We start from the raw sequence: 27508 nt of genomic DNA on the forward strand, positions 1-27508 counted from the left end.
TCAGAGTTCTCTGGCATTGATAAGATTCCCTCATGCTGAGCTAACAAAACTTTGAACCAGCAAGGCGGTTGCCTTTTTTTAATTGAGCTTGCCTCTATGTTATAATGGTGGATGTAGAGATGGTAGGTAATTCCAATTGAATGGTTGTGGTGGCCAAAAAGTATTATTCTTATCTTTATGAAATACAATCCACATGGGTGTTACCAGATGGTACTGTTTTTAGTGGGACCATTGTTGTCCAGTCAACCAGGAATGGCAAGATCTATAGCAGAACAGGCTAGTGTACTTCCACTGACCCATTTTACATTTAGAGATGATAAGATACATGCTTGTCATGAAACAAATGAGTGAAGACAGTTCTATGAGCAAAGTGGCTGGGACGCCTGAGTGTCTCAGTGATTGAGCATCTGCCTTTGGCTCAGGGCATGATTCTGGGGTCCGAGATTGAGTGCCGCATTGGGCTCCCTGCAAGGAGCCTGCTTCTCCCTCTGCCTATGTCTCTACCTCTCTCTGTGTCTCTCATGAATAAATAAATAAAATTTAAAAACAAAAAACAAAATGGCCTTCAACTATCTGCTAAGGCGTGATTTTCCCCTCCCCAATCCCATCATTGAATACTGCAGTTCTTGGTTTCCATGCCTTTCTAGATGACTGGGAATAAATATCTTGAGGATAGGGATCGTTTTCTTCCTCTTGGTATATGAGATACATGGAACATGGCAGATATTACATAACATTTTTGAATAGAATATGTTGCTGTTTTTGTTTTTTTGGTCTTGGTAGAGCCTTATCACCTACATCTGGTGAAAGAGACTTGAAGTGAGTCTTGAAACAATAATAATAAGATAAACATTGAAAACATACATTTAATGCTCTAGGCTTTGTAAAGGTATAAAGGCGAACATGTCAAGGACTCTTCTTTGGAGAGGCTCAATAAAACAAGGGAAGTTAATTAGTGTGTTAGGTGCCATAACAAACTACCACAGACTGGGTGGCTTAAACAGAATAATTTCTTTTCTCACAGTTCAGCAGGCTAGGAGTCTATCAAGGTGTTGGTGGGATTGGTTTCCTCTGAGGCCTCTCTCCTTGTCTTGCAGATGGTAGACTTCTCCCTTGTCCTTCCGTGGTTTTTCTTCTGTGCATGCACATTGCTGGTGTCTCTTTGTGTGTCCAAACTTCCTCTTCGTATAACACCACCATTCAGATTGGATTGGGGTCTACCCTGAAGACCTCATTTTAACTTAATCACCTTTTTAAAGGTCCTATCTTCAAATACAGTCAGATCCTAAGGAATTGGAGGCTAGGGCTTCAACATATGAATTTTGGGGAGACACAATTTAGGCCACAATAGGAAGAAAACAAAAACAAATAGCTTTAATACTATTTAACTCTGATGAGAGGGATCTGGAGGAAGGAGACTCTTGACAGGACGTCAGCAGGTGGAATAAAAGTATCACTGTAATTAGGACAGTCTCCTATTATTGGAGTCTAGAGTGATTTGGTGAGGGATGAGAAATCTTGTTAGTTAAATTGGTTAATCTTTTCTGACACACAATTGTCATCTAATTCAGATTTTCCTTAAGAGACTTCACCATCCTTTTGGCTTGACCACTTGTTTGAGAGAGTTAAATTATAATGGTGTTAGTTCAGGCAGAGTTTTCATCTTTAAATCCAATGAACCTAAATGGTGCTCATATGTGTACATACTTTTAGAAACAAAACTGTGTTACAGATAAATGGCTTAGAACAGCAAGCTTTGCAGCAGAACTCTGAGAAGTTTGTGCCTTAAATGGTGTCTAGAATAATCAAGACATTCTTGAAGTCGTTCTACAAAAATCAATATAAATTTTTGAAAATCTTATTTGGGAAGCCATTGTCTAACTCTATGAGATGGCCTTGCATGAACTACACACACTTACAGTCTTTAACGTACAGTGAAGTACTTTCTTAGCACCAATTTTGGAAGTAGACTGTCCTGGTTCGAGTCCCATTCTGCCTGGTTCTCTCCTCTGTTGCTTATTCTCAGGCTGTGGCTTATTGTCAGTCTCAGTTTTCTTTGTTGTCTATAAAATAGGGGTTCATGCTATACTTACCTTTGTGTTCTCTGGCAAGATACTTAACCATTTTATAACTCATTCGTCTGTGGAATAGAAATTGCAGTAATGCCTACTTCATAAAAGTTCCTTTGAGGACTACATAAATGAGTGTATGTAAAGTACTTAAAATAGTATCTGGCATTCAGTAAGCATTCAGTAGGTATTAATCATCATTAGTATAGTACCAGGTTTGTTTTGCTTAATAAACATTTGTTACATGAATGAATGAGACTGATTATGAGTAGTAAGAAACGTGGCATTCTATAATTAGGCATACATCCAAAATTGTATGGTGAAGGACCACAGGTAGGGAACAATGGCTTATGCTAATGATGTGCTTGCAAAAACATGGAAGTAAGTTTCTGATGACTTCCTAGAATGTGTGCTGTGGTACACCTTTTCCCCCTTTCTTCCTTGCCATTAAAGTCTTGATTTTGTATTGGTATTCATTTTGTACCCTCTTGACACAGGAAAATCCTTTTTTTTTTTTTTGGAAAGATTTTATTTATTCATTCATGAGAAACACACAGAGAGAGGCAGAGACATAGGTAGAGGGAGAAGCAGGCTCACTGCGTGGAGCCTGAGGCGTGACTCAATCCCAGGATCCCGCGATCACCACTTGAGTCAAAGGCAGATGCTCAACCACTGAGCCACTCAGGTGCGCTGCACAGGAAAATCCTGATTAGTCTAAGTCAGTGATGGTAAACCCCTCCCAACCATCCCAACAGCCACACAAAGTCTGATTTGGGAAGGGGCATGAGACAGTTTTGGCCAATGGGAAATGAGGGGAAATCTGCAATGAGGGTTTCTGGAAAATATTTCCTTACTCACAGGACAAAGTGCCCGCTTTTTCTGCTGCCTATCACCATGTCAAGGTGGAATGTTTGGAATTGTGGCAGCTATCTTATAAGCTGGCTGTCAAAATGTAAACAATTTTTCTGCTAGATCAATGAGATTAAATCTATGGTAGAAACTTAAGTCTTGGTTTAAATGACGTTTTCTGTCTCATATGAAGTTATGGTTATCTGGGTATTACATTCTAAGATTTTTAGACTCTTGATCCAGCGCATTCAAATATGTTGACAATTTTTAGAATTAAAAAAAAGTGTTGCTTTAAATCTCCCACTTTTGATTCTTGTTTTCACAAATATCCGCAATCAGTCCCTTATTTTTAAAGATAATAGCTTTATTGAGACATAATTTCCATATCATACAACTCATTAAATTAAACTGTTTAACTCAGTAGTTTTTCATATGTTCACAGGTAATACATCAACCACCACAATCACTTTTAGAGTATTTTTGTCACCCAGAAAGAAACCTTATAACCATTAGCAGTCATTTCTCATTTATACCCCAAACCCCAAACTTAGGGAACTACTGATTTACTTTCTGTCTCTATGGATTTACCTATTCTGGATATTCCATATAAGTGGAATCATACGTTATCTTTCATGCCTGGCTTTCTTTCACTTGGCATTGTTTTCTAGGTTCATCCATGTTGCAGCATATATCAGTACCCCCCATTTCTTTTTATTGCTGAGTAATAGTATGTTGTATGGATATACCACATTTTATTTATCCATTTCATCAGTTGATGGACATTTGGATTGTTGATACTTTTTGGCTATTATGAATAATATTGCTATGAACATTTGTGTGCAAGGTTTTGTGTGGGCATGTTTTCAGTTCTCTTGGATATATACCTAGGAGTGGAATTGCTGGGTAACATGGTAACTCTACATTTAACCTTTTGAGTAACTGACAGACTGTTTCCCAAAGTGACTGTACTGTTTCACATTCCCATCAGCAGTTATGAAGGTACCAAATTCTCCACATCCTCATCTGTCTTTCTTTCTTTTTTTTTTCTTTTGATGTATGTTCTACACCCAACATGGGGCTTGAACTCATGATCTAAGATTAAGAGTCACATGGTTCTACTGACTGAACCAGCCAGGCATCCCCTCTTTTTGATAATAATCATCCTACTGGGTGTGAAATGATAGTCATTACAGTTTTAATTTGCATTTCTCTGATATCTAATGATAATTGAACACCTTTCATGTGCTTATTGGCCATTAATATATCTTTGGAGAGCTGTCTATTCAGATCTTTGGCCATTTTTTAAAAAGTAGTAAATTTTTAGAGCAGTTTATTGAGGTTTATAGAAAAAATGAGCAGAAAATAGAGTTATCATACTCCCTTACCGACCACTCTCCCCACACCCAGTTTCCCTCTGTTATTAACATCTTGCATTAGGGTAGTACATTTGTTATAAATGATGAGCCACTATTGATACATTATTATTAGCTAAAGTCCATAGTTTACATTAGATTTCACTCTTTGTGTTGTACTTTCTATGAGTTTTGACAAATTTATAATGACATGTATTCACCATTATGGTAACATATAGAGTACTAAAAATCCCACATCCCATTACTCCTCCCATTACTCCTTCTCCCAAACCTCATCTGTCAACACTGATCTTTTACTATTTCCATAGTTTTACCTTGTCCAAAATTTCAAACAGCTGGAATCATATTGTATGTAGCCTTTACAAATAGACTTTTTTCAGTTAGCAGTATACATTTAAAGTTCTTCAATGTCTTTTCATGGCTTAATAACTCATTTCTTTTTATCGCTTAATATTATTTCATTGTATGAATATACATTTTATCCATTCATCTATTAAAGGTCATTTTGGTTCTTCCAAGTTTTGGCCATTATAAGTAAAGTGTGAGGCACCTGGATGCGTCAGTCAGTTAAGTGTCTGACTTGATCTCAGCCCAGGTCTTTATCTCAGGATCATGAGTTCAAGCTCCACGTTGGGTTCCATGCTGGGTGTGGAGTCTTCTTAAAATAAATAAATAATTAAAAAATAAATAAAGTGGCTATAAACATTCTTGTGCATGTTTTTGTGTGGACATATATTTCAACTTACTTAGATAAATACAAGGGGTACAGTTGATGGATCATAGTAATATACTTAGTTTGGAAGAAACGACCAAGCTGTTTCCTAAAGTGGCTGTACCATTCTGCATTCCCACCAGTAATGAATGAGAATTCCTGTTTCTCCCTTTGCCTGTTTTAAAATTGGATTGTCTTTTTACTATTGAGTTCTAAGAGTTCTTTATATATTTTAGGTATAGCCCCTCATCAGGTATATACTTTGCAAAGTTTCTTCTCATTCTGTGGTTTTTAAAAAATTTTTTTTCTTGTTGTTTGAAGCATAAACATTTGTAATTTTGATGAAGTCCAATCTATCTCTTTTTTCCTTTGTTGCTTGTTCTTTTAAAGTCTTGAGTAAAAAAGGCTTTGTCTAACCTGAGGTCAGGATTTGCTTCTGTATTTTCTTCTAAGAGTTTTTAGTTTTGCCTTTTACATTTAGATCTTTGATCCATTTTAAATTAATTTTTATATAAGGTGTAAGTTTGGGATCCAGCTTTATTCTTTTGTACGGGGATATCCGGTTGTCCCAGCACTATTTATTGTAAAGACTTTTCTTTCCACCATTAAATTGCGTTGGCATTCTTGTTGAAATCAGTTGACCATAAATGTGAAGGCTTACTTTTGGACTATCAATTCTGTTTCATTGATCTGCATTCTCTTGCCAGTACCATACTATCTTAATTACTGTAGCCATGTAGGAAACTTTGAAATTGTTATGTGAGTTCTCCAACTCTGTTCTTCTTTTTCAAGATTTTTTGGCTGTTCAGGGTCCTTTGTATTTCCATGTGAATTGTATGACCAGTTTGTCGGTTTCTGCAAAGGACCAGCTAGGATTTTTGCCAGAATTGCATTGAGTCTGTAGATCAATTTGAGGAGCATTGCCATCTTAACAATAAGTCTTATGATGTATGAACATGGGATGTCTTTACATTTATTTAGATCTTTAATATTTTTGAACAATATTTTGTAGTTTTCAGAGTATAAATCTTATCTTTTTAAATTGCATTTACTTGCATAAATATTTTACTCTTCTTCATGCTATTGAAAATGGAATTGTTTTCTTAATTTCAATTTGGGCTGTTTATTGCTAGCATAGAGAAATATAATGGATTTTTGTATCCTGAAATCTTATGAATTGTTTTATTATCTCCAATGGTTTTCAGTAGATTAATCAAGATTTTTCTGTATGTGAGATCATTATCATCTGTAAATAGAGATAGGTTTACTTTTTCCTTTCCAATCTGGATTATTCTTATTTCATTTTCTTGGCTACTTGCCCTGGCTACAAATTCCAGGGAAATGTTAAAGAAAAGTGGCTAAAGTAGACATCCTTCTTTTGCTCCTTATCATAGGGAAAAAGTATTCTGTCTTTCACCATTAAATATGATGTTAGCTGTGGGTTTTTTATGGGTGTCCTTTATTAAGAGTGCCTTAAAAGAGAAGAGACAGCAAGGAAGCAATGGAAAAATAGATGTTGGTGGGTCTGACATTGCAGGTCTTTTGTCCTGCCTTTTGGGCAAAGCCCTAAGGAGAGAGGATGATTATTTGACGCATCCAAGAAGAAAGCCTGACTATGGTTCCATATAGGTAGAACTAGGATTTGAAAAAGAAATGCAGTTAAGTTGTAGAAAAACCAAATTATATTTATTCCTCATTAGATTGGAAACTGACTCTAATCACTGTACTATTATTAATCATGAAAGTAATTTTTAAATAGGTATTTTTCACTCACAATTAGTAGTAGGTATAAATAATAATAATTACAAGTAATGTATTCTTTTTGGATGCCAGTTCTGTTCAATATGAATCAATCCAGTGAATAAAATTAGAAAATAAAATGTTAAAATGCTAAAATATGTTTTTGGAATTAGCATTGATTTTTTAGGGACTCTCCTGTGGATATAGCAGGGTATCTTTAATTGATTTGGAATCAGAGAATAATACATTTATAGAAAAGACAATTTCATTTTACACAGAAATCAATGACATTTTAGCATTTAAAGACTGTTGGAAACCTGACTGAAGATTTGAATCTTGACACAATGCCTTTTACACATTCAAAGGAAATATTTATGCATCTGTATAAAATTAAAAATTATACTTTCTTATTTTGTAGGATTGTTGTGTAATCAGAAGCAGGGTTTCATGCAAAATGTGGACATACATTATGATTTTCCTAGCAAGATAATTACTACACTGCATTTAAATTAAAGGAAAAACCCATCTAAGTTCTAGAATTTGGCACTGGAATTTTAAAAAAAAAAACTTAAAATATTCTTTCCCCTACTTTTTCATTTACTTAGTCATTTTAAGAATACATTATTGTATCCAGTTGAGTGCTTAATTCATTTCTCCTTTTTTGAAAATTTAGAAGAGCACTGATATTGTTGCTATGTCTCTACCGCATCCTCACTCATTATCATTCTGTCCTCTGACTTCAAACCCAACCACCACACTGAAATTGCCCTCTTTGATATGGCCAATGACTTCTTGTCTCTGAACCCAATAACTCACCTCTGTCTACTGCTGATCCTTTCCTCCATTCTTCCTTACTTTCTGTGGCATAATGTCAAACTGCTTTTTCTACTTCTCAAACTATTCCTATTTCCTTTGCCGGCTCCATTTCTTCTTATTTGTCCCCTAGGTGTAGACATATTTCATGATTGTATTCCTGGCTCTCTTTTCTTGCCTATAAATGCTCATGATTTCCTTTGATGTCTTTCTGTATGTGTTCCCTGTAGTTAGTAGTTGTTAGCATGATCAAATACTCATTCCCTCTCAGTTTCCATGGACTCATTAGGGTAGCAGGAGAGATAGATCTGGCTTGCAAAACCTTAGCAAATCATTTGCTAATGAATCATTTTCATAATGAATCTTGGCTTTATAGAGGCCAACGATCAGATTCAAAGGAATTAACTTTGACAATCATTTATATTTCCTACCTCAGTATACTACAATCCCCATGAGGAACTCTCTATAGTATCTCTAGCATTTAGCAAAATGCCTGGCACATAATAGGTACTAAAAGAATAGAGAGTAGAACATCTTCAACATCAACACATTTTCAGCCACTTCTCAGTTCTGCCTCCCTTATACCACAATACGTTTCATGCCACAATGAGTAGGGCAGTGGGGGTGGGAAGAACCTCACTGTAGATGAAGATGTTTGTCCTGAGAGTTTTCTTGGGCTCTCAAGGGATATTATAACATATAGCACCCACCCACGAGTCCTGGAAAAGTTCCTTGATGGCTGCAGATACCTTAGAGATGAAGCTATTGTTATTTTAATTTTCATCAAATATCCATAAGTCATAACAATACCATCTAATTGTGGCTTAGTTCCAAAAGAACTATATATTATTGTAAAAAAAGAAAAGGAAGGTAGGGAAGGGTCTATAAGGAGCCTAGAAGAAAGGGAGTCATTTGGTATCATGTCTGGGAAAACAATTGATAAATCACCAGGCAGAAGCATTACTGTCTCTTGGCAAAAGTCTCTCTGTGGCTTAATGAATGCATGAGGCTAGCACAGTCATTGACAGTATTCAGCTCATTCTTCTAGTTCTGATTCTGTGATAAGAAGGAGTCAGATATTCTGCCTATGTTACATAGATTTGTCTACAGGTATTAACTAAGCAAAGTGAGCTTTACCATTGAGTTGGTAGTTTATGTTTTTTATTTTAAAATTAAAATTTTGGCTTTACATCAGTGTGTAGTTTTAGCATGGGTTAGTTGTCCCAAATTCAGTTATCTCCCGATACACTGACAAAATAGAATTTCTTGGACCTAAAAACTGGAGGTTATACTGGGGAATGTAGTGGCTACATCAAGGAGATTTCACCCTATGATCAACAGAAAGTGGACTCCTTCAACAAAAGGGCTCTCCTGTTTCTCATTCTGAAATCTCTATTTCATATCTCTGGCTCTTGAGTTCCAGTCATCTGGACACCTTCATCTGGATATCTCAGGTCCATCTTAGACTGATTTTTTAAAAAAATATTTTATTTATTTATTCATGAGAGACACACAGGGAGAGGCAGAGACACAGGCAGAGGGAGAAGCAGGCTCCTCACAGGGAGCCCCATGTGGGACTTGATCCCGGGACCCTGGGATCACAACCTCAACTGAAGGCAGATGCTCAACCAGTGAGCCACACAGGCGTCCCCTCAGACTGATTTCTAAATGCAAATTAATCACCTCAAACTCCTAGTCCCACCTTTCTGCTTTGGACTTCTTCATAGGACAGCTAGCCTTTGTAGTATTTACTTGTTTTACCCACTGGTTGTCTTCCTCCACCAGAATATAAGCTCCATAAGAGGAGGAGTTTTTATGTTTTGTTCACTGCTGTATTCCCACTACCTATAAAAGTGTCAGGCATGAGGTGAATATTCAGTGAATATTTGTTGAATGAACCTTTATGCCAAATTTGCTCCTTTCCTGGACTAAGGCCCTTACTAGTGTTCAGAGCTCTATGATTTTCTAGTCTATTCAGACTCAAATCCTTGTAGTCATTTTTTACTCTTCCCTATTATCTTCCTACAATATCCATTTAGTAAACAAGTTCTTTCCATGTTGTTTCCAAATATCTTTTAGGTTAATGTTATACTTTCTATTCTCCTTGCCACCATTATAAGTTAGATACTTGAAAACTCTAACTGGGACTATGATATAGAAATTTACTAAGGCTTATGTTCTCCAGGTTTTTGTTACTGTAATTAATCTTACATATCATTGCCAGATCAATCTTACTTGGAGCTCAGCTCTCATTATGTCGTTTCCTTGCTTGAGGTTCGGCACTGTTTAAATACATCCTCAGCCTGGTATTTGGAACTGCCACAATATGACCCCAATCTGTCACTTCAGTTTTATCTCCCACTTTCCTTTATAGATTCCTTATGGCACAAACTGGGCTACTTGTTCTTTGGATACTCTTTGAACTTTTCTTTCTATATACTTTTCTCATGCTGCCTATTTCAGGGATGTTCATTGTCAGCTGTTTCCTGTGGTATTTGCTTTTGTAAAGCTAAAAAATATCCATATTCTGCAATCTTTTCTAAAAAAAGATTTGTTTATTTGAGAGAGAGAAAGAGAGAGAGAGAGAGAGAGAGAGAGAGAGAGAGAGACAGGGGGAGGGGCATAGTGAAGGAGAGACAGAGAGAGAGAGAGAGAATCATCAAGCATACTCCCCAGTGAGCATGGAACCCAATTCAGGGCTCCATCCCAGGATGTCAAGAGCCCAAAATCAAGAGTCAGATGCTTAACTGACTGAGCTACCCAGGCGCCCCTACAATCTTTTGATTCCTTAGTTTTAAAAACTGACTTATTGGGATCCCTGGGTGGTGCAGCGGTTTGGCGCCTGCCTTTGGCCCAGGGCGCGATCCTGGAGACCGGGGATCGAGTCCTGGGTCGGGCTCCCGGTGCATGGAGCCTGCTTCTCCCTCTGCCTGTGTCTCTGCCTCTCTCTCTCTCTCTGTGACTATCATAAATAAATTAAAAAAAAAAACTGACTTATTGTGGTAGATGAGGATTTAGCTCTTTTACACTATCACACTTCACCTCTGTGCCAAGTATCTCCTGTTTGTCCCTCTGGTTCCACTAACCATCTGCTCACTCTCTCCCAGGAGTCTCATCTGTATCGACCACATATATGGCTTCCATACTCTTGGCTTCTTGTTGGGTTTGGTCGATGAGGAGCAGATAGGAAGTCTGAGGGAGGGAAGAGAAAGAGGTTAGGTTATTACCCAACTCCCTTCCAGTATCCCTCAAAGGTCATTGTTTTTTTTCAAAGTAGCCTCCTCCTTACAACATTCTTCCTTTGGGTTTTGATAACTGCTCCCTCCTTCCTCCTTTAGCACTAGGGAGTCTAATCTTGTGATTCTTTTATGTTCTGCACGCAACTGTGTGAATAATCCCTTTAGATATCTTTCTGGTTTATCCTAATTTGAGTGTACCATTTGCTTCCTGTTAGGATCTGACTGATGATAGGTATGCTCTCCCTTCCATCCTCCCAATTTGGTTAAATAAACATTTTTGGTTAAGTGAAAATTTATTGTTTATAATATTGTGACATTACAAACATTAGTATTCCCTAAATATATTTTCTTTCTGGCATAGCCTACCCCCGCCCCCAATTGGTTATTATCTCATTTGCTTAGTTTTCTTTTTCTTTTTTCTTTTTTTTTTTTAAGATTTTATTTATTCATGAGAGACACAGGGAGAGAGAGGTAGAGACACAGGCAGAGGGAGAAGCAGGCTCCATGCAGGGAGCCTGACGTGGGACTCGATCCTGGGTCTCCAGGATCCCACCCTGGGCTGAAGGCGGCACTAAACTACTGAGCCACCCGGGCTGCCCATTTGCTTAGTTTTCTATGTAATTCTAATTCTTACCGGGGAAACATTGAATAAATACATCAGACATTCTATAAATTCTATTTATTTCTGGAAACTTCCCCCCTGGGCCTTACCATCTTTCTGTTCAATCATGTTTAGAATTGTCTGGACCAGTTATCATTATCTTCAAAATCCTATGAATTTTTCTTTCTTGGTTTACCCTCCTGCTTTTCTGAAGCACATGCTCTAGTAGTTTCCTAAGAAATGACACATGGGAGATAACTTTAAGAGGCTTTGAATACCTAAAGAAGTCTTTGATAATTTGATTGGGTATACAATTCTTGGTTAAAAATGACTTTTCTCTCAGAATTTAGAAGGCATTGCTATATTATTTTCTAATTTGTGTTTTTATTGAGAAGTGCAGTATCATTCTAATTTCCTAATTTTGAATGTGGCGTTAAGAAGTGTTTAGGGGATGTATCTTTATGTTGGTCTTTTGATGTTTTGACTGTGCTTAGCTTTTGATATACTGTTTCACTCTGAATATCTGTGTCCTTCAGTCTTGACACTTTACTCTCATTATTATAGAAGACATTCTTAGCTGCCTGGTCAATAAGCATTCTCTCCATATTCCTTATTAACAGAGTTCTGATTTTATTTAGGCAGCAATGTGCCCATGATTGCCAAAGCCAGTCATGGCAATCCTATTCTTATTTGCCAGATACACTACTTGTTTCTCCAGCTTACCTTGTAACTGTGTGATGCTTTTCTGATCAATGAAATAAAAGAGGTCTGCTGGAGGGAGGGAGAGCTTCAGTGAATGGTTTTATTTTCTGATATGAGTCAGATGTGTGGGAAAAGCTCATTCGGGCAGCCCGGGTAGCTCAGCTGTTTAGCACCGCCTTCAGCCCAGGGCCTGATCCTGGAGACCCAGAATTGAGTCCCACATCCGGCTCCCTGCATGGAGCCTGCTTCTCCCCCTACCTATGTCTCTGCCTCTCTCTCTCTCTCTCTGTGTGTGTGTCTCTCATGAATAAATAAATAAAATCTTAAAAAAAAAACCTCATTGTATTATCTGTTTTTCCAGCTGTGGATGTGATTATGAAAGGGCATGCTGTCACTTTAAAATTGTAATAATCGTCTTTTTTATTGAAAGGTGACAAACCTAAGGACAAGATGCCATAATACTGAGAAATAGGAGAGCTAATTGAATCAAAGCACCAAACCTAGGACAGCCTACCTCCAGACTTCATGTTATATGAGATAAATACTTTTATTACTTTAGCCACTTTTCATTTGGTTGTTAGTTTTAGCCAAATGACTTCCAACTAACACATACTTCACTGATAAGTTTTCCCTGTACAACATCTTTATTCTCTTTTTGGGATTCCTATTAGTTGGAGGTCCTGAATTATTATTTTTAACCCCCTTTTCCACTTCAGTGTTTTTATTTTCCAGGAAACTTCCCCAATTTTAACCATTCTACTGAATTAAGCTTTCAGCCATTCTACTGAATTGTTAATACCAGCTATTGGATTAATTTCCAAGACCTCTCCTCTGATAGTTTTTGAGAAATGTATTTTGTCCTGTTTTCATGGATAGAAATTTCTCTTGTAAATATGGGGCTGTTAATTATTCTTTGAAAAGTTTTCCTCTGCTACCTACATTGTCTCTACTTCTTCTGAGTTACTGTTTTCTGTTTGCTGTCTTTTGAGTTGAAGGCTTTCCTCAATTGTAGGATGATACTAGGTTGTCTTTTTATACTTGCAAAAAGTCATAAAAAGTTGATTGGAAGCTTTATGTGTGTGGGTGGACTTCCTTGTAGGGTGATTGGGCAGCCAGTAAGCTTTAAAATTTTTTTTAAAAGATAGCCTAAAATAAAAGTATCTGTAGATATCTTCTTTTAGGATTTTAATTTGTCCAAAGAAGGACCATCAAAAAGGTATGCATATTGGCTAGCATTATAGGAGAGGTGGTGGTGCCAGTGAAAGTGATTATGGGCTCTACAATTCACTACCTAGATTTTCACTTAATCCTTTTCAATGATTTGCTGGTAATTATTAGCAGTAGCTCTTTGAAAGAAAAAAACCCCTGATTGGTAGCACTTGCCAATATTTGAAGTGTAAATATTCTCATTATGTCCAATTTCAAGCTACTAACATGATATCACTAAGAGTTGGGGAGATATGCACAGTAGCTCAGCATTATATAGTATCTCTAACATACAGATAGAACAGATATCAATAACTTCAAGAGCATAGGTAATAGTAAAGTGTAGTAAAAATAATTAGGAAGTTATGATCTTTAAGTATCTACTCTGTTCAATACAATTTATTTAGTTGTGAACTTTTATAACTTAATTTTAAAAAATGGCTGTGTCCTAGGCCCACTTTACTGTGTCTGTTTTTTCTGACTCTCTATTATTAATTTTCTCTTGAAAGACTTGTTCTGGTATCCTACAAAGGGGTGGTGGAGGATAAAGAATGATGGCTGAACTGCATAGATTGTGAGTAAATAAACCAAGGATCTTCAGCTTGTTGTACAGGCTTTCAACAAATCCTAATATTTTCAGTGCCATACATAACTCTTCCCTTTTATGATACGTGGTGCCACAAAGTCTTAAGCTCTCTTTGGCTCTGCCAGCAAAATAAACTTCTCTGCTAGTGTGTAAGAGCAGATGCTCTGCTCTGCTGGGTCAGTTGCTGCTGTTCCATCTGCTTCCTATCTTCTAAGAGGTTGACATAACTTGTTATTATCTTCTCTCCCATTTTCTTTGTTCTTGTGGGCTTACAAATTTTTTAATTCCTATTTTTTTGGTAGGAGCAGATAAATAAGTGTGTTCAATTAATTTTTTTAATTGGAAAGGAGCACAATAAATATTACATTTAAAATTTGTTGAATTGAGACACCTGGGTGGTTGAATGTCTGCTTTTGGCTCAGGGCATGATCCCAGGGTCCCGGGATTGAGTTCTGCATCAGGCTCCCTGCAGGGAGCCTGCTTCTTTCTTTGTCTATGTCTCTGCCTCTCTCTGTTTGTCTTTCATGAATAAATAAATAAAATATTTAAAAAAATAATAAAATTTATTGAATTGACTTAAGATTCCTGGATGCCTGCAGTAGCAACTAAACTTTGTCAGTTAATAGGACTTCACTAACCAATAATTTATTTAATGTATTATTTTTTTTAGGCTATAAGATATCCACTTTGATTTTTCTTCTATGTTTTTTTAAATAAATTTAAAATTTTAGAATAGTTTTAGATTTATGGAAAAGTTGCAAAGATTGTACAGTGTTTTAATATACTCCATACCCACTTTTTCTTATTACAAATATCTTAACCTTTGTACACTACATTTTTCACAATTAATGAACCAATATTGATGCATTTTTTTAAATTTTTATTTTAAATTTTACAATTTTTCCTTCTTTTCTGCTATTATTTTTTTTAAAGATTTTATTTATTTATTCATGAAAGACACACACACACACAGAGGCAGAGACACAGGCAGAGGAAGAAGCAGGCTCCATGCAGGGAGCCCGACGTGGGACTCAATCCCGGGACTCCAGGATCACGCCCTGGGCTGAAAGCAGGCGCTAAACCGCTGAGCCACCTAGGGATTCCCACATTATTATTTTAAAAAACTATTTATTTTAGAGAGATAGAGGGAGAGAGTACATGCGTGAGTGGAGAGAGGGGCAGAGGAAGAGAGAGAGGGAGAGAAGCAGACTGCCCACTGAATGCAGAGCCCAAAGTGGGGCTCAGTACCACCACCCTGAGATCATGACCTGAGCAGAAAGCAAGAGTCATATGCTTGACTGAATGAGCCACCCAGGCACCTCATATTGATACATTATTTTTTTAAAAGATTTTATTTATTTATTTATTTAAGATTTTATTTATTTATTCATGAGAGACAGAGACAGAGAGAAAGAGAGGCAGAGACACAGGCAGAGGAGAAGCAGGCTCCATACAGGGAGCCTGACATGGGACTCGATCCCAGGTCTTCAGGATCACACCCCAGGACGAAGGCAGGTGCCAAACCGCTGAGCCACTCAGGGATCCCAGCAATGTTATTCATTTATTCATGAGAGAAACAGAGTGAGAGGCAGAGGCATAGGCAAAGGGAGAAGCAGGCTACCTGGAGGGAGCCTGATGTGGGCCTTGATCCCAGGATTCCAGGATCATGACCTGAGTCAAAGGCAGAGACACTCAATCACTGAGCCACTCAGGTGCCCTGATATATATTTTTTAAGTCCATACTTTATTCAGGATTCCAAAATTTTTACCTAATATCCTCTTTCTATTCCAGGATCCTATCCAGGATATGACATTGTATTTAATCATTATGTTTCCTTAGGCTCCTCTTGGCTATGACAGTTTTTTACACTTTCCTTGTTTTTTTTCATGACTTCAGAAATTTTAAGGAGTACTAATTAGCTGTTTTACAGAATGCCCCTCAACTGTGATTTCTGTGATGTTTTTCTCACAACTGGACTGAAATGATAGTTTTTGAGAGGAATACCATGGAGATAAAGTGCCATTTTCATCACATCATATCAAGAGTATTGCAATTTTGCAATATAATTCTGATGCTTACTACCTGGAGTTAGCACAGACTCTGGATTAAGGGTATAGTCCCAAGCAAGAATGGCTCACCTAATTAAGAAAGAGCTATACTTACATTTACAGCCTTATTATAAAGATACAAAACACAGAGCTCTTTTCATAGTGTCCTTGTAGGAAGAAAGTCACTATGTGCACTTACGGTATGGGGAGTTATACTAAATTTCTTTGAGAGGGAATTATCTATTATCTAAATTGTTCAGAGTTTTTGATAAGGGAGATTTGTCTCTTTCCCCACATTTATTTATTCATGATTTACATCACTATGGCTTTATGCCTATTTTATACTTTCAGTTATAATCTAACAGTTCTTTATTTATTTTACTGATCAAGTTTTTCCAGCTTTGGCCATGGGAGCACTTTCAGTTGGATCCTGCGTCCCTTTGACAACCACTATCACTGTTATTTTTCATTTTTTGTTTTCTTTCAAAAAGGAGTTCCTTACTTTCTGGCACTATAATATGCTCCAAACTCATCTTGTATATTTTCTGCATCAGTCCTAGCATCAACCATTTCTCCAAGGACTAGTGGTTTCTTTTTATTGGAGAATAGTGTTACCTAAATTCTTTGAAACCATTTTCTTTTCTCCTGAGTCTTTGTTTTAAATTTATTTTTGGAAATGATATTACCAGTCAGTGCTCATTCCCGTTTCAATTTCAGTGAGATTACCAAGATCTGGAAACTCTAAATCAGAGCCTGCCTATTCTCTTGCATAGGAGATAAAAACAGAACTTTAAGTAAAAATTGCAGTTGTAAGGACCCTGAGTGTTTCCTTTCTGATAACATTCAGCATCCCTGAGAGATGGAATTATCTCATATGAGATAGAGAAGTATTCAGGGAACTGTAGGATGAAGCTGTGGAAAAGAGGAAGAGAAAACATGATTTTGACTTCATGATTTTTTGTCTCAATTTGTATTTTGGAGATATAACACTGGAATTCTATCTCTCAAAAGCCTGGGATATCTTTTTTTCTCACCATCATTTTATTATGAAAAATGAAGACATATAGCAAGGTTGAAAGAATTTGAGTGAAATAATTTTACATTGCAATATACTCACCCTACCTAGATTTTTACTTTTAAATTATACTCTCCTTGCTCTACCACATATCTGTCCATCTAATCATCCCTTTTAAAATCCATTTTATTTTTTGATGCATTTAAAGTAAATTGCAGACATCATTACTTCTCCCTAAATATTTCAGCATACATATCAATAACTAAAGTTCAATATAGTTGTTAAAATGAAAATGTACATATTAAAATGTGTAAATTTTATGTGTATATTTGCTGAGTTTTGACACATATGAGTAACCTAAACCACTATGACAATGTAGAACATTACCATCACTCCAAAATGTTCCCTCATGCTCCTTTCCAAATAATCCTTGCCCTTACCTCCTCCAGAGGCAATGACTGTTCTAATTTTTTGTCTACCATAGATTAGTTTTGCCTGGTCTAGAATTTCATATAAATGAAATCATACAGTAATAAATTATTAGATGATAATGTTTTTGAGATTTATCTACGTCATTGCACATTTGTTCCTTTTCCTGCCTTTTATTTATAAATATACAACAATTTAAAAATTTATTCTTCTATTGATGTATATCTGGGCTATTTCCAATTTGGAGTTATTATGAATCGAGTTGTTATGAGTATTTGCATTCAAGTCTTTGTGGGACATGTTTTCATTTCTCCTGGTACATGCCCAGAAGTAGAGTTGCTGGTCATAGGGTAGGTATATATTTATGTCTTCTAATGCCAGACTATTTTTCCAAGTGGTTATACCATTTTATTTTATTTTATTTTATTTTATTTTATTTTATTTTATTTTATTTTATTTTATTATTTTATTTTATTTATTTATTTTTTTTATTGGTGTTCAACTTACCAACATACAGAATAACACCCAGTGCTCATCCCGTCAAGTGCCCCCCTCAGTGCCCATCACCCATTCACCCCCACTCCCCGCCCTCCTCCCCTTCCACCACCCCTAGTTCGTTTCCCAGAGTTAGGAGTCTTTATGTTCTGTCTCCCTTTCTGATATTTCCCACATATTTCTTCTCCCTTCCTTTATATTCCCTTTCACTATTATTTATATTCCCCAAATGAATGAGAACATATAATGTTTGTCTTTCTACGATTGACTTACTTCACTCAGCATAATACCCTCCAGTTCCACTCACGTTGAAGCAAATGCTGGGTATTTGTCCTTTCTAATGGCTGAGTAATATTCCACTGTATACATAGGCCACATCTTCTTTATCCATTCATCTTTCGATGGACACCTAGGCTCCTTCCACAGTTTGGCTATTGTGGACATTGCTGCTAGAAACATTGGGGTGCAGGTGTCCCGGCATTTCATTGCATCTGTATCTTTGGGGTAAATCCCCAGCAGTGCAATTGCTGGGTCATAGGGCAGGTCTATTTTTAACTCTTTGAGGAACCTCCACACAGTTTTCCAGAGTGGCTGCACCAGTTCACATTCCCACCAATAGTGTAAGAGGGTTCCCTTTTCTCCGCATCCTCTCCAACATTTGTGGTTTCCTGCCTTGTTAATTTTCCCCATTCTCACTGGTGTGAGGTGGTATCTCATTGTGGTTTTGATTTGTATTTCCCTGATGACAAGTGATGCAGAGCATTTTCTCATGTGCTTGTTGGCCATGTCTATGTCTTCCTCTGTGAGATTTCTCTTCATGTCTTTTGCCCATTTCATGATTGGATTGTTTGTTTCTTTGCTGTTGAGTTTAATAAGTTCTTTATAGATAGATCTTGGAAACTAGCCCTTTATCTGATATGTCATTTGCAAATATCTTCTCCCATTCTGTAGGTTGTCTTTTAGTTTTGTTGACTGTATCCTTTGCTGTGCAAAAGCTTCTTATCTTGATGACGTCCCAATAGTTCATTTTTGCTTTTGTTTCTTTTGCCTTCGTGGATGTATCTTGCAAGAAGTTACTGTGGCTGAGTTCAAAAAGGGTGTTGCCTGTGTTCTCCTCTAGGATTTTGATGGAATCTTGTCTCACATTTAGATCTTTCATCCATTTTGAGTTTATCTTTGTGTATGGTGAAAGAGAGTGGTCTAGTTTCATTCTTCTGCATGTGGATGTCCAATTTTCCCAACACCATTTATTGAAGAGGCTGTCTTTTTTCCAGTGGATAGTCTTTCCTCCTTTGTCGAGTATTAGTTGACCATAAAGTTCAGGGTCCACTTCTGGGTTCTCTATTCTGTTCCATTGATCTATGTGTCTGTTTTTGTGCCAGTACCACACTGTCTTGATGACCACAGCTTTGTAGTACAACCTGAAATCTGGCATTGTGATGCCCCCAGATATGGTTTTCTTTTTTAAAATTCCCCTGGCTATTCAGGGTCTTTTCTGATTCCACACAAATCTTAAAATAATTTGTTCTAACTCTCTGAAGAAAGTCCATGGTATTTTGATAGGGATTGCATTAAACGTGTATATTGCCCTGGGTAACATTGACATTTTCACAATATTAATTCTGCCAATCCATGAGCATGGAATATTTTTCCATCTCTTTGTGTCTTCCTCAATTTCTTTCAGAAGTGTTCTATAGTTTTTAGGGTATAGATCCTTTACCTCTTTGGTTAGGTTTATTCCTAGGTTTCTTATGCTTTTGGGTGCAATTGTAAATGGGATTGACTCCTTAATTTCTCTTTCTTCAGTCTCATATTTAGTGTATAGAAATGCCACTGATTTCTGAGCATTGATTTTGTATCCTGCCATGCTACCAAATTGCTGTATGAGTTCTAGCAATCTTGGGGTGGAGACTTTTGGGTTTTCTATGTAGAGTATCATGTCATCGGCGAAGAGGGAGAGTTTGACTTCTTCTTTGCCAATTTGAATGCCTTTAATGTCTTTTTGTTGTCTGATTGCTGAGGCTAGGACTTCCAGTACTATGTTGAATAGCAGTGGTGAGAGTGGACATCCCTGTCTTGTTCCTGATCTTAGGGGAAAGGCTCCCAGTGCTTCCCCATTGAGAATGATATTTGCTGTGGGCTTTTCGTAGATGGCTTTTAAGATATTGAGGAATGTTCCCTCTATCCCTGCACTCTGAAGGGTTTTGATCAGGAATGGATGCTGTATTTTGTCAAATGCTTTCTCTGCATCTAATGAGAGGATCATATGGTTCTTGGTTTTTCTCTTGCTGACATGATGACTCACATTGATTGTTTTACAAGTGTTGAACTAGCCTTGTGTCCCGGGGATAAATCCTACTTGGTCATGGTGAATAGGTGAATAATTTTCTTAATGTAGTGCTGGATACTCTTGGCTAGTATCTTGTTGAGAATTTTTGCATCCATGTTCATCAGGGATATTGGTCTGTAATTCTCCTTTTTGGTAGGATCTTTGTCTGGTTTTGGAATTAAGGTGATGCTGGCCACATAGAATGAATTTGGAAGTACTCCATCTCTTTCTATCTTTCCAAACAGCTTTAGGAGAATAGGTGTGGTTTCTTCTTTAAACGTTTGTTAGAATTCCCCAGGGAAGCCATCTGGCCCTGGACTCTTGTGTCTTGGGAGGTTTTTGATGACTGCTTCAATTTCCTCCCTGGTTATTGGCCTGTTCAGGTTTTCTGTTTCTTCCTGTTCCAGTTTTGGTACTTTGTGGCTTTCCAGGAATGTGTCCATTTCTTCTAGATTGCCTAATTTATTGGCGTAGAGCTGTTCATAGTATGTTTTTAAAATCGTTTGTATTTCCTTGGTGTTGGTAGTGATCTCTCCTTTCTCATTCTTGATTTTATTAATTTGAGTCTTCTCTCTCTTCTTTTTAATAAGGCTGGCTAATGGTTTATCTATCTTATTAATTCTTTCACAGAACCAACTCCTGGTTCTGTTGATCTGTTCCACAGTTCTTCTGGTCTCGATTTCATTGAGTTCTGCTCGAATCTTTATTAACTCTCTTCTTCTCCTGAGTGTAGGATCTATCTGCTGTTTTTTCTCTAGCTCCTTTATGTGTAAGGTGAGCTTTTGTGTCTGAGTTCTTTCCAGTTTTTGAATGGATGCTTGTACTGCGATGTATTTCCCCCTTAGGACTGCTTTTGCTGCATCCCAAAGATTTTGAACAGTTGTATCTTCATTCTCATCAGTTTCCATGAATCTTTTTAATTTTTCCTTAATTTCCTGGTTGACCCTTTCATCTTTTAGCAGGATGGTCCTTAATTTCCTGGTTGACCCTTTCATCTTTTAGCAGGATGGTCCTTAACCTCCACGTGTTTGAGGTCCTTCCAAACTTCTTGTTGTGATTTAGTTCTAATTTCAAGGCATTATGGTCGGAGAATATGCAGGGGACAATCCCGATCTTTTGGTATCAGTTCAGACCCGATTTGTGACCCAGTATGTGGTCTATTCTGGAGAAAGTTCCATGTGCACTTGAGAAGAATGTGTATTCAGTTGAGTTTGGATGTAAAATTCTGTAGATTTCTGTGAAATCCATCTGGTCCGGTGTATCATTTAACGCTCTCGTTTCTTTGGAGATGTTGTGCTTAGAAGACCTATCTAGTATAGAAAGAGCTAGATTAAAGTCACCAAGTATAAGTGTATTATTATCTAAGTATTTCTTCACTTTGGTTAATTGATTGGTATATTTGGCAGCTCCCACATTCAGGGCATATATATTGAGGATTGTTAAGTCCTCCTGTTGGATAGATCCTTTAAGTATGATATAGTGTCCCTCTTCATCTCTCACTACAGTCTTCGGGATAAATTTTAGTTTATCTGATATAAGGATGGCTACCCCTGCTTTCTTTTGAGGACCATTTGAATGGTAAATGGTCTCCAACCTTTTATTTTCAGGCTGTAGGTGTCCTTCTGTCTAAAATGAGTCTCTTGTAGACAGCAAATAGATGGGTCCTGCTTCCTTATCCAGTCTGAAACCCTGCGCCTTTTGATGGGGTCATTAAGCCCGTTCACGTTCAGAGTTACTATTGAGAGACATGAGTTTAGTGTCACCATGATATCTATTCAGTCCTTGTTTTTGTGGATTGTTCCCCTGAACTTCTTTTTTTTTTAAATATTTTCACTTTCTTTTTTTTTTAAATTTTTATTTATTTATGATAGTCACAGAGAGAGAGAGAGAGATAGAGAGGCAGAGACACAGGCAGAGGGAGAAGCAGGCTCCATGCACCGGGAGCCCGACATGGGATTCGATCCTGGGTCTCCAGGATGGCACCCTGGGCCAAAGGCAGGCGCTAAACCGCTGCGCCACCCAGGGATCCCCACTGAACTTCTTCTTAAAGGGGAATTTTAAGAGTCCCCCTTAAAATTTCTTGCAGAGCTGGTTTGGAGGTCACATATTCTTTCAGTTCCTGCCTATGTTGGAAGCTCTTTATCTCTTCTTCCATTTTGAACGAGAGCCTTGCTGGATAAAGTATTCTTGGTTGCATGTTCTTCTCATTTAGGACCCTGAATATACTCTGCCCTCCCTTTCTGGTCTGTCAGGTCTCTGTGAAGAGGTCTGCTGTTACCCTAATACTCCTCCCCATAAGAGTCAGGGATTTCTTGTCTCTTGCTGCTTTAAGGATCTTCTCTTTATCTTTGGAATTTGCAAGCTTCACTATTAAATGTCCAGGTGTTGAACGGTTTTTATTGATTTTTTGGGGGGGGGGGAATCTCTCTATTTTCTGGATCTGAATGCCTGTTTCCCTTCCCAGATTAGGAAAGTTTTCAGCTATGATTTGTTCAAATACATATTCTGGCCCTCTGTCCCTTTCGGCGCCCTTGGGAACCCCAATTAAACGTAGGTTTTTCTTCCTCAGGCTGTTGTTTATTTCCCTTAATCTATATTCATGGTCTTTTGTTTGTTTCTTTTTTCCTCAGTTTCCCTCTTTGCCATCAACTTGTCTTCTATGTCACTCACTCGTCCTTTTACCTCGTTAATGTTCATCGTTAGGACTTCTAGTTTGGATTGCATCTCATTCAATTGATTTTTAATTTCTGCCTGATTGGATCTCAATTCTGCAGTCATGAAGTCTCTTGAGTCCTTTATGCTTTTTTCTAGAGCCACCAGTAGCTGTATAATAGTGCTTCTGAATTGGCTTTCTGACATTGAATTGTAATCCAAATTTTGTAACTCTGTGGGAGAGAGGACCATTTCTGATTCTTTCTTTTGAGGTGAGGTTTTCCTTCTAGTCATTTTGCTCAGTGCAGAGTTGCCAACAACAAGTTGTATTGGGAAAAGGAGAAAAAGAGAGGAGGAAAAAGAAGGAAAGAAAAGAGAAAAAGAAAAAAGAAAAAAGGAAGAAAAAAAGAGAAAAAGAGAAGAAAAAGAAAAAGCAAACAAAGAAACAAACAAACAAACAAACAAAAACCCCACGGGGGAGTATCTTCCGATTCTGTATACTTTAAGTCCCTTGACTTCCCCTGGAACTGGTCCGTCTAGCTGATCTTCTGGGGGAGGGGCCTGCTGTGCTGATTTTCAGATGTTTGCGCTTGGGGGAGCTGCTCTGCCCCTGCCTGGTGCAGGGCTCAGTGGGGGTTGTTTACCCCGTGAGGCCCCGGGAGGAACAACCCCAGTGGCGGGGCCAGCTCTGGAGCCCTGGAGTCAGCTCCCGCAGTAACTCCGGGGCTCTCCGTCTGCAGCGCCTGGAGGCTCCGGGGCGGGGCCGCTGATCTGCTCAGCTCCAGGCAGGAGCGTCCTTGCTGTCCTGGGCCCTCCCGGCCTCTGCCTGTCCCGGGGGAGGCAGGATCCTGGGCTGTGTCCCAGCGCCCTGTGCTCCGGGGCCTGCGCTGTTGGATTCGCGCTCCCGCCCCGCAGCCCCCTCTGCGGAGCCGCCGCCCGAGCCCCTGCGAGCTGCTCCGGGTCCCGCCGAGCGCTGCAGCCCTTAGGGAGCTCGGCGCATCTCCCCGGGGCGCAGGTGCCTGTTAGTGTCCCGGGGAGCCCGAGGGCATCCCCGCCCTCCTGGGTCCTGCTCTAACTCCCTGCGGGCCCCTTTCCGCCCGGGAAGGTTGGTGCAGCTCCTGCTCCTCCGGGACGGGGCTCTCCTGTCCTGGGGACACTCGCCCCGGCCTCAGCCCGGCTCCTCGCGGGGCCCCTCCCCCTTGGAGGCCTTTTGTTTCTTTATTTCTTTTTCCCCGTCTTCCTACCTAGATAGAAGCACGAACTCTTCTCACTGTAGCATTCCAGCTGGTCTCTCTTTAAATCTCAGGCCGAATTCGTAGATTTTCAGGGTAATTTCAAGGTTATCTAGGTAATTTGTTGGGGTCAGGTGATTTGGGGACCCTACTCTTCCGCCGTCTTGCCCCTCCTCGGTTATACCATTTTAAACCTCCACCAATAATGTAAGGAAGTTCCAGTCACTCCACACAGCCTCGTCAATGTTTAATTTTGTCACTCCTTTAAATTTTAGACATTCAGTGGGTATGTAGTGACTGATATATCATTGCAATTTTAATTTGCATTTCCCTATTGATTAATAATGTTGAGTACTTTTTTCATGTGCTTATTGGCTTATTGTACTTGTGTACTTATTGATCTTTTATGAGACATCTTTTCAAACCTTTGTCTATTTTCTATTGGATTGTCTTTTTATTGTGATTAGTGGTGTTTCTTTATATTCTAGATCAGTGCTGTTCAATGGAATTTTCTGCACAATCCAACATGTTTATTGTGAAAAGTGTCTAGTGCAAATGAGGAAGTGTATTTTTAATTGTATTTAATTTAAATTAATTTAAAAAAGATTTTATTTATTTATTTGAGATAGAGTGCACAAGAGCGGAGGTGGGGGCAGAGGGAGACTGAGAAGCAGACTCCCCAGTGAGTAGGGAGCCTGACTTGGGGCTCTGTCCAGGCCTGGGATCATGACCTGAGTCAAAGGCAGATGCTTAACTGACTGAGCCACTCGGGTACCCCTAATTTCAATTACTTTTTCAAAAAGTCTATTTATTCATGAGACACACAGAGAGAAAGAGAGGCAGAGACACAGGCAGAGGGAGAAGCAGGCTTCATATAGGGAGCCCGACATAGGACTCAATCCTGGGACTCTAGGATCATGCCCTCGGCTGAAGGCAGATGCTAAACCGCTGAGCCACCCAGGCATCCCTAATTTTAAATAATTTTAATTGAAATAGCTACATAGGATAATGGCTACCATATTGGACAGTGCAGTTCAAAATACCAGTCCTTCTGACTCTGTGGCTTAGCTGTTCATTTTTAAAAATAATATTTATTTATTTATTTGGGAGAGAGAGAGAGCGGGAGCAGGAGGGGCAGAGGGAGAGAGAGAGAGAATCTCAAGCAGACTCTAAGCTGAGTGCAGAGCCAAACTGTGGGCTCAATCTCACAACCCTGAGATCATGACCTTAGCCAAAACCAAAAGTCAGCTGCTTAACTGACTATGCCCTCCAGATACCCCTTGGCTATTCATTTTTTTAGACCGTATCTTTTGATGAACAGAAGTTTCAAATTTTGATCAAGTCTAATTTTTCAATTTTTTTCTTTAATGGCTATTGAATTCTATGGCCCATCTAAGAAACTTGTGATTACTTCTAAGTCAATTGGTTTATGATCAACCTTGGTGAGGTAGGGTGAGAGTCGGGGTTATTTGAGTAACACTGTTGAAAAGACCTTCATTACCCGATTAGATGTTTTGGAATCTTTTTGAAGAAGAACAACAAAACCCTGTATGGATCTATTTCTGTCCTCTCTGTTCTCTTAGATTAATCTATTTGTTGAGCCTCATGCCATTACTATGCTGTTTTGATTACTGTAGCTTTATTGTAAGTCTTAAAGTCAGAAGTGTGAGCCCTCCGATTTTGTTCTTTTTCAAGATTGTTATGAGTATTTTAGGTCCTTTGAATTTCCATATAAACTTGAGTCAGCTTGTTAATTGGAATTATGACCGGGCTTTTGATGATTTAGATGTGATGGAAGAAACATCTGATATTTCTGAAAGTGGATATTTATATAGGGTTGACATATTTTAATACTTTGTTAAGAAGGGAAATATGGTCTGATCAGTCTCCTATGAGCTAGGGCAGAAGAGAGCCTATAATAATCCATTTCTCCCATTTTGTATTGTTTACTTAGAAGGAACTTTGGACAATAATTCTTTGGCAGAATGTGGGATTAGAGTTGCAGACTCTCTGGAGCATGAGAAGTCAAAAATCTAGGTCCCAAGAAACAGAATAGAAACCACTTCCAAGATGAATTAGTGATTCTAAATGTGAAAAACCTCTATATAACTCTTTGATTTATGTCCTATTTAAGGAAGGCAATAAATTTTGTGCTTTTCTGGTCTGCAGCATCTCTAAATTATTTTGCCTTGAATTTCTCAAAATTATTTTAGGAAAAGTGAAGTTACACAACCTTGTTCTCTTCAGTATAAGCTTGGAAAATAAATCTATGGATTGTTTAGTTTAATCTCTTCATGTCATATGTGGAGAAATAGAGTTAAATGATTTGTCCAACATCAGAGGGCTAGTTAGTAGCAGAGTTCTGACAATATTTCAGGCTTTTTCAACCTCTCTACTCCACTGGTATTTCCACCATGTATTGCTGTGATAATAGCTAACAAATCAGTAACTCCCAAGCCTCTACCATGTGCCTGGCACTAGGCTATGTATAGAGGATTTAAATTACCATTATGATATAGCTCTGGTCCTCAAATACCATACAGTCCTGTGTAAGAGAAGACACAATTAGAAAACAGTAAAAGGCAATATGTAATAATGTTCCAAATTGGATAGAATTTAGCATAAAGTGGTATGGATCTACATAGAAGTAATATTGTGCCTCATTTTAAATAAACATGGTGGTGTTATGGCATTGTAAGATTGTAATTGAGAGCAGGTTGTATAAGAGAGACCTGAAATAGGCTAGCTTTGCTAATAACTTAAATGTATAACATGAAAGCAATCAAATTTCACCTTAAATACACGCTCTATTAAACAAAATGTTAACAACTGTTAAGGAAGGTGAAGATTAATATTTGATGAAATTATCAGAGAAGGCTTAATAGAAGAAGTAGGGTTTGAAAAAGAATTTCAAGGAATGATAAAATTATGAACAGCAAAGGATTATAAACTATTACAAATGGGACATGAATGATATTTTAATGAAAATTTGAATACCTTATAAATTAAAATATGATTTCAGTGCAGTTCAAGAGAAGGCCATTAAATATGTTTATGGGTCTCTGAAATAAATTACTTTAAACTAAAACTAGTGAAGCCCAAATTTGTATGAGAAGCTTAGAGGTGGAAATGCCTACTGAATTAGTCAAGTAGGTATCTAGATTTCTTTGTACAGAGGTGGTGCTATTTTACCCAAGTGCTTCTTTTGTGATAGCTGGTCCAAATGGAATACTGTTTTTTTTAAAACAATATTCCTGTAAAGGTAATGAGAGACCTGTATTTCCATTTTGCTTTCAACAATTTATCCTGAAACAAATATACTAACATCTCCAGTATCTTATTTTCTTGTCTAGAAATGGGACTAATAACTTACCTGACAACTTCATGGCAGTTGTGAAACCTGAAAGGATAATATGT

At 38.0% G+C, this 27508-nt stretch overlaps 1 long non-coding RNA gene across 1 annotated transcript in view; it reads right to left on the bottom strand.

The window, feature by feature from the left end:
* Nucleotides 1-2613: 2613 nt before the first annotated feature.
* The window catches only part of LOC140599349 (uncharacterized), a 34324-nt gene continuing 9429 nt past the window's right edge, over nt 2614-27508 (bottom strand). The window contains exons 2-4 of the long non-coding RNA XR_012002129.1: nt 27465-27491; nt 26598-26636; nt 2614-2759 (exon numbers count right to left, since the gene is read on the bottom strand). This is a non-coding gene — a long non-coding RNA (uncharacterized lncRNA). The remainder of the gene's footprint in view (nt 2760-26597; nt 26637-27464; nt 27492-27508) is intronic.

Source organism: Vulpes vulpes, chromosome 6 (assembly GCF_048418805.1).
Source record: "Vulpes vulpes isolate BD-2025 chromosome 6, VulVul3, whole genome shotgun sequence".
NCBI lineage: Eukaryota > Metazoa > Chordata > Mammalia > Carnivora > Canidae > Vulpes > Vulpes vulpes.